The sequence below is a fragment of the Pinus tabuliformis genome, chromosome 7 (assembly GCF_031772625.1).
Source record: "Pinus tabuliformis cultivar Carrire ecotype Pingquan chromosome 7, CPIR1, whole genome shotgun sequence".
Lineage (NCBI taxonomy): Eukaryota > Viridiplantae > Streptophyta > Pinopsida > Pinales > Pinaceae > Pinus > Pinus tabuliformis.
Genome location: NC_142293.1, coordinates 752862243 through 752873207, shown reverse-complemented (window position 1 = coordinate 752873207; position 10965 = coordinate 752862243).

Sequence of the window (10965 nt, the reverse complement as noted above, 5' to 3'; positions counted from 1 at the left end):
GTTCTATGTGTAGCTATCCTACTTTGTATTCCTCTTGTGCCCAAGAAAACGCAACAGCACGCCCTAATCCATGACTCCATGCCCAATGGTTTGAACTTCTCACACTATGTATCCCAACTCTGCTTGAAAATATCATCCTTCCCACCAAAATCAAAACAAAACCCATGTACACCATAACTAGCCTAAAATCAACCCAAAACAAAGTTAAATTTTAGAGAGAGAGCCCTCTTTGACTGCAGGTCCCAAATATTGGTTTGTGGTTACCTCGGTCGTATCCCTTAAGGAGCCAAGGGACAACCTGAGTGATAACATCATTGGCAACTCCACTGGGGAACTTATTCAGAAAATTCCAAAAAACAAGTTAGAAGCTGGCTCCCAAGAAGAAAACACATAATAATAGGTCAAATCCAGAACCAAATCCACCAACTGTTTTTGAAAATCCCAATCTAATCTCTAGAAACCTTAGCAAACAAAAACAAGAAGAGTTTGTTGATTCTAGTCTTGAAACAGTTCAGCCAAGCTGTCTTCCAACCCTTGTTAAAGTTTTGTTTCGTTCAACACCTACTTCCCCTTGTTCATCATCCACCTCTCCAAGCACCTTTTCCACACCTCCATTCACTGTGTATACTAGCACTACCACCACTATTATTACAGCTCTTCCAGCTGTTCCAGTTGTTCCACTTATCCCTGTAAATATGGCTAACAGATATGCACCTTTACAGTTACCTGCAAATCCAGGGGCTATGCCTCAGGATTATCAAACCAAAATTACATATTTTGAAGGTACTGGTTCTGGCACAGCCCTGCAACATACCAAGAAAATGCAGGACTATTTTGAGAGTTATGAAATAGATGATGATAGTGTAAGAATGAAGATTTTTGTCCAAAGTTTAACAGGAGATGTAAGGCCCTGGCCTAGAGCTCTTCCTGCAAATTCCATAGCTGACCCAGAGGCCCTTTACCAAACATTTCTTAACAGATGGGAGAAGAAGAAGGACCCTCTGCACATATTATCCGAGTATGGAACTATCAAAAGAGGCCCTCAAGAAGCTGTCTTAGACTATTGTGCCAGGTTTAACAATGTTTACAATGCTATTCCACAAAACCTTAGACCTCCACCTGATCTTGCTTTATACAAATTCCTTGATGGATTTCATTCAGACATGGCTTATCAGTTAAGGGAAAGAACCCTCAAACCTTAGCAGACATGCAGAATGTAGCTGTTAGTGTGGAGGCAAATCTGATTACCAAGCGAAATAGGGCAAGAGCTAAGAGAAGAACCACTTTTAAAGATGAACCTTCAGCCTTTGAGCAAAAATTGGACACAATCATCAAAGGTATGGACAGATTTGAAAATAGAATGGGAACTATTGAAAGAAAAGCCTCATGGGAAGGATAACAAAACAATCCTATCAGAAATCCAAACTTTAGAAAAAATCAGAACCCAAACGTTGGAAGGGCAAGTCCTGACCATGACATAAGACCTCCTTTTCATGAAAACTATGCTGAAGCATCCACATCTAGTGAGCAGATAGAGGACACTCACATAAACTTGATGGGTTTGAAGAGTGAACAACAAGTATTCCTAACCCAGGAAGACCAAGATGACCATGATACAAAACAATTTCAGACCAAGTCTGGAGAGTCATTTGACTTCAAACAAGGCTGTGATTCAGCTGTCTACAAAGTCCATAAACAATACAAATTGAGAACAAGAACCATTTATGTGTCTGATCCCATCAAGCCAAAGGATGCCAAGCAGCCTAAGAAAGTAAAAGACAAGGCCGCTATCACAGAACCTGCTAATAAAACAGACCCAAAATTAAAGGAAGTGACCATAGAGGATGTATCTGACATGCAACCCTCTAATAACTAACATTTTGTATCCTTTCCCTCAAAAGACAATGTAAATAGCACTCCTCAAAGCCTTCCCAAAGCAGAACAATCTCAAGAAATCACTGATAACCAAGAGAAGATCACTGAAGATACAATTGAAAAGGGAAAATCTGCCAGTCACAATACTAAAACACAGTCAGAAAAACCTTTTGATTTAGAAGCAGAAATTGGTAAATTAAAGATATCTATTCCTCTCTCTGAGCTTGCCAAACATGATGTGTACAGACAGCAAATCAAAAGATCACTGCAAATGCCAGAGAACAGGGATGATGTTAATGTCTTAGATAATCAACCTGAATTACTTTTTGGTCCTGAAGTCAATGGTAAATCAGGACATGGAGCTGTTCTACCCTTTTATGTCAGTTTGCACATTCATGATAAAGTGTTGCAGAATGCTATGTTTGATTCAAGTGCTTCACACAATCTAATGCCCAAAGCTGTAATGGAAAATCTAAACCTTGATGTCACTAGACCCTACAAAGACTTATTCTCATTTGATTCTAGTCAGGTCAAGTGTTTAGGCTTAATCAAAGACCATTGTGTGTCTTTAGTCCAATTTCCCAACAAAATGATCCTAATGGACGTGGTGGTTACTGACATTCCACCAAAGTATGGCATGCTCTTATCAAGATCTTGGGGAGAAAAACTCCAAGGATCTCTCAAACTAGACCTCTCCTATGCCACTATTTCAGTCTTTGGGAAACCAAAGAGACTGTATAGAGAAACATTGATGAAGTATGTGGTAAGTAGTGAGGAAAAACCCAAAAACTTTCCCATTTACTCAATCCATTCTGATATGGATTCCTTTATATTGTTCAATGATGATAGCTGCCCTCCAACTGATGAGAAGCCTTTGCCTTTAGAACAAGAAACATGCATCAATCAAGAGTCGGTTGCCCATACCCGTGAAACTGTTAAAACAATTAGTGCAACCAGCATACAAGAAGAACCACATGAAGCACAAAACCTAGGTCCGCCCAATCCTAAAATGACTGAAACTCTTAATACTAACCACAAGCAAGAAATCACATGGTATTTAGAGTTTGATGGTTCTGTTAATAAGCTAGGAGTAGGGGCAGGAATATGGATTCACAATACACATAACAGCCATGTAGAGGGTCATGCTTACAGACTAAACTTCAAATGCACCAACAACATGGCAGAGTATGAGGCTCTCTTTTTAGGCCTTAAACTGCTCAAAGCTCTAGGAGCTGCAAAAGTGTCCATTCTAGGTGACTCCGATTTGATCATTCAATAGATGAAAGATAACTTTGTTACTAATGACAATAGGCTAAGAGCTTATAATTCTATTGCCACATAAATACTCAATTCCTTCACCGAATCCAAGCTTGCTAAGATTTCTAGAAGCCATAATATGCATGCTCATAGTCTAGCTACTTTTGCTAGCACTTGCAAGCTGCCCTTTGAGCCCAATTACCACTTTACTGCTGAGATAAAGCACAAGCCTACTGTCCCTAACAATATCAAAGATTGGCAAGTGTTTGAGGATGATGCTCAAATCAACAATTTTCTTACCTTACAGCAAGAATTCTCAAGCTCAAACATTGATGAAGATGCCATGGATGACCCACAATAGCAAATGAGCCAAAATGAGCAAACTATAACAGCTGAAGCAACAAATCAAATGCTACACCCAACCATTTTTGATAAGAAAAACATGCAAGAGCTGAAACAAATGCATTTAGATGAAATAGCGGAAGCAGAGGCTGAAGTGATTGATTTAAAAGACAATTTTCTACCTGCTGGCCTCACTCCATTAGAAGACATATTTGATTCAAACGATGTCCCCAAAAAGCCAAAGATGCAACCCTTAAACGCTGTTGTGGAAGACTGTAATATTGGGACAGCAGAGAAGCCCAAAATGATTAAACTGTCCAAGTCTTTGCCTCCCGATCAAAAACCAAAATATGTTGATTTATTTAAAGAATTTCAAGATGTATTTGCCTGGAGTTATGAGGACCTTAAGTCCTATGACACCTCTGTTATTCAACATACCATTCCCTTAAAGCCAAATCAAAAGCCCTTCAAACAGAAACTGAGGAGAATCAATCCGGTGCTTCTCCCTTCGATTGATAAAGAAGTGAAAAGAATGTTTGAGGCCGACATCATAGTACCCATTAGATTTTCAGAATGGGTATCCAATCTTGTTCCCACAAGGAAGAAAACAGGGGAGATTAGACTATGTGTGGACTTAAGAAATCTGAACCAAGTCTCCCTTAAAGATCACTACCCACTGCCAAAAATGGACCACATTCTACAAAGAGTAGTGGGGTCTTCAAGAATTTCTTTGCTAGATGGCTTTTCAGGTTTTAATCAAATACTTGTTCACCCGGATGACCAAGACAAGACAGCCTTTACAACACCGTGGGGAACATTTAAGTATGTGAAGATGCCTTTCGGACTAAAGAATGTAGGTGCTACCTTTCAAAGGGCCATGGACATTGCATTTTCCAAGGAAATCCATGATTTCCTAGTGGTTTACCTTGATGACCTTACTCCTTTCTCAAAATCTGATCAAGAGCACCTAAAACATTTGAGACAAGTGTTCCTAACCTGTAGGAAATATGGCATTTCCTTAAATCCTAAGAAATCTCTCTTCGGCCTAGAAGAAGGCAAATTGCTAGGTCATATCATTTCCAAAGACGGAATTAGAATAGATCCGGAAAGAATCCAAGCCATTTTGCAGATCCCTTATTCGAGAAACATCAAAGAACTGCAAGCATTCATAGGAAAGATCAATTTCCTAAGGAGATTTATCCCAAACTTGGCCGAGCTGATAAGAATGCTAAATAAAATGTTAAAGAAGGATTCCAAGGTAAAATGGACTTTAGAGGCCAAGCAAGCCTTCGAGGGCATAAAATTTTCCTTAACCCAAGCCCCAGTCCTCACAAGTCCTCAATTTGATAAAGATTTCATCATTTTTTCATTTGCATCTGAACACACCTGTTAGGCCCCTATACTACTAGTGTAACCCCTTATTGTTATTAGTATAACCCACTTATTATATTGATGTACCCATGTAGTGCCCATATTGTTACTATTATGCCCCATAGAAGCCCACTATTGTTATTATTGTGCCCTTACATTATTATTGTTATGTCGGCTCTGGTTATGTTATAACCCCTTAGACTCATATATATAGAAAGGAGGTCTTTTCATTTGTATCATCCAAGAATTGTTCATTTATGTAAGGTAAAGGAGGTTTCCCCCTCGAAGAGGCTGAATTCTAAGGCGTTGATCTATCTTTTGTATCTTTTCTTGAGCTGGTTTCATAACATTTGGTATCAGAGCTTTGGATTCTAGGGTTTCGCTGCTCCAAACAGGTAATCGTGGCATTTTTACTATAACTTTTTTTCTGTGACGTTTTAGAAGTCGCAAAAAAAAACCATTTGAGAAGAGATCGCGCTGAACCTTGGGTCCAAATTTCAGAGATTTTCGCGCGATATGTTCGGAGATATGATCTGAGGAAGTTGGTCTTTTTGCAGACTCCGGAATTACATTTAAAACAAGTGACCTGGGGAAAATCGTCATAACTTTCTCTCTAGGGATCGGATTGAAATTTCATAAGAAGGTACAGAAAGAGGACGGACTGTAGTTTTTTTTTTTATATATATTTTAGATCCAAAGGTCAAAATAGTGACACGTGGCACTTCATACAAGTTCGCTCTTCTGGAAAGGTCTATAATCAGGTCATCTTGGGAGATTGTTCATAACTCTTTCTTAGAGAATCCAATTTGGATCAGACTGGTGGCATTGGAAAGAGGACACAAAGGGCTACTATAGTTCACAATTTCAAAACTTAAAGATCTGAAATTACATAGTTACAGTCATTTCAAGGTCGAGCTCCTAAAATCAAGAAAAAGCAAGATGAGGAAGTTTGATGGCAATGATCCGGTAAATTGGATACTTCAGATGGAGCAATATTTTGATCTACATGGTGTACAACTGTTACAAAAGGTATGTATTGTATCTTCATATTTAGAACCAGATCAATTTTTATGGTATGAAGGGCTTTGTTCTCGTATAAAACTTGTTACGTGGTCAATTTTCACGGAGGAAATGATAGCACATTATGAGGATACAAAGAGCAACACCTTCTTTAGAGCAACACCACAACAATTGGAAAAAGTAAAAGGGATTTGTGACATAATGGAAAGCAAAATTATGGAAACCAGGAAGCATACCCGTCACAACTATAAAGATGGAAGTGTTGTTTTTCCCAGCCTTCCACAACCTACAAGGGTTACACCACAACAATTGGAAGAAAAAAAAGAAAAAGGGCTTTGTTACAATTGTGATAGCAAATGCACTAAAGGTCATAGGTGTGCTGAGAAGAAATTATTTTACATAGAATATGAAGAGGAGGAATAAAAGGATCAAGAAACATCAAAAGAAGAGGATATACGCCAGGACACCACCCTAGAGAAAGAAGAAATGAATCAGACCATATCTTGTAAAGCATTGGCAAGAATTACCACTCCTAAAACTCTCAAGATAGAAGGACATATAAAGAAGAAAAAGGTGCAAGAAGTGAAAGATCACATTGAGAAAGAAGAAATGAATCCCACCATATCTTGTAATTCAATGGACGAAATTACCACTCCTAAAACTATCTAGATAGAAGGACACATCAAGAAGAAAAATGTTTAAGAAGTGAAAGATCACATCAAGCATCAAGAAATGAATCCGACCATATCTTGTAAAGGACTGGAAGAAATTACCACTCCTCAAAAGATAGAAGGACATATCAAGAAGGAAAAGGTTCAAGCAGAGAAAGATCACATCGAGCATCAACAGCAAGTTCTCCAACTTTTAAAGGATAACACCACTTCGAAGAAAAATCAAACGAAACAACAGGTAGATCAACATCGTAGTGAAAAATGTTTTGATGTAGGTGATTGGGTATTTTTACTGCTACATCTCAAGAAAGCTATTTATGAGAAGGAAATGTTGGCAATACTACATGCACTTAAAAAATGGCAACCTTACCGAATGGGAAGACTCTTCAAGGATGAGGATGTGGAAGCATTGTTTTGTGCTATTTATATTATCCAACCAGATTGGATAAATGAAGCAAGGGATGAATCAAAGAAGGACGAAGAAGTATGGCCACTTATTCAAAAGTTGGAAAAGATTGCAATTCAAGCAATGTTGTCAGAAATTGAAGAGGAAGGAAAAATCATATTGGAACCTGGAGCAGTGACAGAAACAAGAACCCGACAGCTACGAAATCGATCAATTTCAGAGTATCTCATCAAGTGGAATAACTTACACGCTGAATATTCCACATGGGAGGACAAGAATTTTATACAAAAGCATCAAGAACTACTCAAGCGTTGAGGACAACGCTTTTTGAAGGAGAGGGGCATGTTAGGCCCCTATACTACTAGTGTAACCCCTTATTGTTATTATTATAACCCACTTATTATATTGATGTACCCATGTAGTGCCCATATTGTTACTATTATGCCCCATAGAAGCCCACTATTGTTATTATTGTGCCCTTACATTATTATTGTTATGTCGGCTCTGGTTATGTTATAACCCCTTAGACTCATATATATAGAAAGGAGGTCTTTTCATTTGTATCATCCAAGAATTGTTCATTTATGTAATGTAAAGGAGGTTGCCCCCTCGAAGAGGCTGAATTCTAAGGCGTTGATCTATCTTTTCTATCTTTTCTTGAGCTGGTTTCATAACAACACCATTGCTGTTGTCCTTTTGCAGAAAGATGATCAGGGAAATGAAAAGCCAATTGCATTTTTCAGCTAAGCCCTTAGAGATGCACCCTTGAAGTACCAAATCATGGAGAAGCAAGCATATGCCCTTGTTAAAGAAATCAAAGATTTCAGAATTTACATTTTATATTCACATGTGATTGCTTATGTGCCAAATGTTGTTGTAAAAGACATATTAACTCAAGAGGGCATAGAAGGCAAAAGAGGCAAATGGATTGCCAATATCCTTGAGTATGACATTGAGATAAAACCCACCAAGCTGATAAAGTGACAGGGTTTAGCCAAACTGATGTCCGAAACCAATTTTCAAGCCTTAGAAATTAATCAACTGGACGATGAACAGGAGCTGGCGACTCCACGGATCAGTGAAGCTTTTTTGCAATCCCCATGGTATGCTGATATATGTTTTATATTGTTAAACCTGTGTGCTCCTCCAGGGTTTTCCAGAACCAAAAAGAGATTTTTAAAGATGAAAGCATCAAAGTTTTGTGTCTTAGATAGTGCCCTGTTTTGGAAAAATCATGAAGGAATATTGCTGAATTGTCTAACTATGAATGCAACTGACAGTGTCATGAAAGAATTTCATGCAGGGGACTGTGGAGGGCACTTATATTGGAAGTCCACTACTGAGAAGATACTAAGGGTTGGTTTCTATCGGCCCTCTTTGTTTGCTGATGTGAGAAAGTTTACTGTTTCATGCCACAAATGCCAAATCTTTGAAGGCAAAAGAAAGCTTCTGCCCTTGCCCCTTAAGCCCATTTCAACCAAGAAGCCTTTTCAACAATGGGGTCTTGACTTCATTGGAGAAATCCATCCATCCTCTTCTGGCCAGCATAAGTGGATTCTAACGGCCACAGATTACTTTACCAAGTGGATTGAAGCCATCCCATGTAGGCAAGCCAATGACTCCACCATCATCCAAGTCCTTGAAACCAACATTTTGTCCAGATTTGGTTGTTCTGAGAAGATCATTACAGATAACGCTGCTACCTTCAAATCCAAGAAAATGATCAGTTTTTGCCACAAATTCCACATTACCTTAGGCCACTCCAGAGCCTATTACCCTCAAGTTAATGGCTTGGCCGAATCATCCAACAAGAGTCTGATTAACATCATTTAGAAAGTCTTGGAGGAGAACAAGAAGAACTGGCACAAATATCTTGTAAATGCCCTATGGGCAGACAGATTGTTAACCAAGAGATCCATTGGGATGAGCCCATATGAGTTAGTCTATGGCATGGAGGCCAAGTTCCCCTCTTCTTTGGGAATCCCTGTTATCAAATTGCTGCAAGAGATTCAAGCAGAGCCAAATGATATCCAAAGAAGAATAAACCAAACCATCCATTTGCTGCAAAAAAGAGAGAAAGTGTACGACAGAGCTCAGATTTTACAAGAGAAGCTCAAGAAAATGTTTGACAACAGAACCAAGGCTGAAGATTTCTACATAGGCAACAAAGTCTTAAGATGGGATTCTAGAAGAGAGGACAAAGGAAAGCATGGCAAGTTTGATTTCCTGTGGAAAGGCCTCTTTATTATTTCTGCTATTCAAGGCAACAACACATATTTTTTGAAGAGTTTGGATGGTAGCACAGCTGAAGAAGGCCCTGTCAATGGCCGAATGCTAAAGCACTATCATGATCCCTTTTGTTGAATGAAACACAGCTCTATATACTATCTGTACATTAATATTTGTATTTTCAGCACTTTTTCTTATAGCAGGCCAATAAGAGGGAACAACACAACAAATTTTGAAGGAAAGATCAAAGAAAGTTCTATTTCAGATCATTGTTTTTGAAATAATTGCAAAGAAGTGCTCAAGCAGATTTCAATATGTGTACAAGCACCCAAAAGGCAAGAAGCAGAGATGTAATTTTTCTGCAATTCAGCTCAAAAGGATACTGCATATCAGCTTATAAGAATTCAATCAAAGGCATTGAGAAGAAGGAGAATTTTAGTTTATAGCAACAAGTGAAGATCAAGGCATTCTGACTTGTTGTTCTTGGCTTTTCATCCCAAAAAACCATCTCCAAGTGGAGCCACTATTAGCCTCCTATTGCAATAGGTTTCATATTTCATGATTGATTGTTTTACATGCCAAATATGTCATCTTGTCATGCTGCAAGGTTCCATATTTCCAAGAAGTTCCATTTTGAAGAATCATACCATTTTTGAAGAGTTTTACAGTTAAGGGAAAGCCAAATAGCTTAATCTTGGCTTCCCTAGGTTTAAATTGCTTGTTTTAGAAGATAGAGAATGAATATCTGTCCAAGCAGCTTAAGCTTGGCAGATCAGTAGCTAGGTAGAGAAATTAAGGAGCCCAACTGCTTAATCTGGGCCCTTGGAAGAGATAAGGGTACATTTAGATAGGAGGGCAGTCAAAAGAAAAGAAGACAATCAGGGTCTGCAAGTTCAAGTGCACCCAAACCAAAAGGAAGAAAAAATGCTAGGTAAGTAGGCTGGGTAAGTAGTTTTGTGGTTGCAAAATCAAGCTATGTGATCCATTTCATGTTTTCAAGTGTTATATCTATTCAGATCACAATTATGAGGCAATTTTTCATTTGGAAGAGCTCAAGTGAGGCATGTCTAACTCCCCCTTCTTCTTATTTCCCAAATCATTCACTAAACTCCCCAAAGAGGTCAAGATATGCTTGATATCTCTGAAAGTTTCATCATTTGTCATATCATTGGCCTAAGTAAAGGTTTTCTTTGCTTAAGAGTACTCTTATTTACTCTATAAGTCATTTTTTCCCTTTTAAGTGGCCTAAGATCTCTAAACTTAGCGCTTTCTTGTCATTTTCATATTAACTTCTAACATTATTATGTCAATCCCTATCTATTTCACCTTCCCGTTACTAAAAAGCACTAAATAGCTCCCCTATGTACATATTACCATCCCCTGGCACTATAGCCCTATAACATCAGTTTGGGGACATGCTGAGTTCGTTTGGGGCTTAGCATTAGCCTTCCGCGTCCTAACCCTGGGATTAACTTAACATTTGGTTAAGTTAATAACCTCTTTCCTCACCCCTTTACCCATAACATTTCATCATTTTTACCCTCTCGCTCTCATCATTTAAAGTTTAGTGTTAAAATGTTTGAATAAACATTAAACACCACCAGCGCATAACCCGCAAACCCAAAGTTTTTGAACCCCCGCACACAAATAAATCAATCTAATATTCAGCGTGCCTAGTACATTAACCTGCCGCCAGCTCCGCGCTCCGTCGGCCCTCCGATCCGCCCTCCCAGATCCAATGGCTCTTGGCGATTTTGGAGCCGCCCTGACGCCCGACAGTTAGCGTCTGATGGC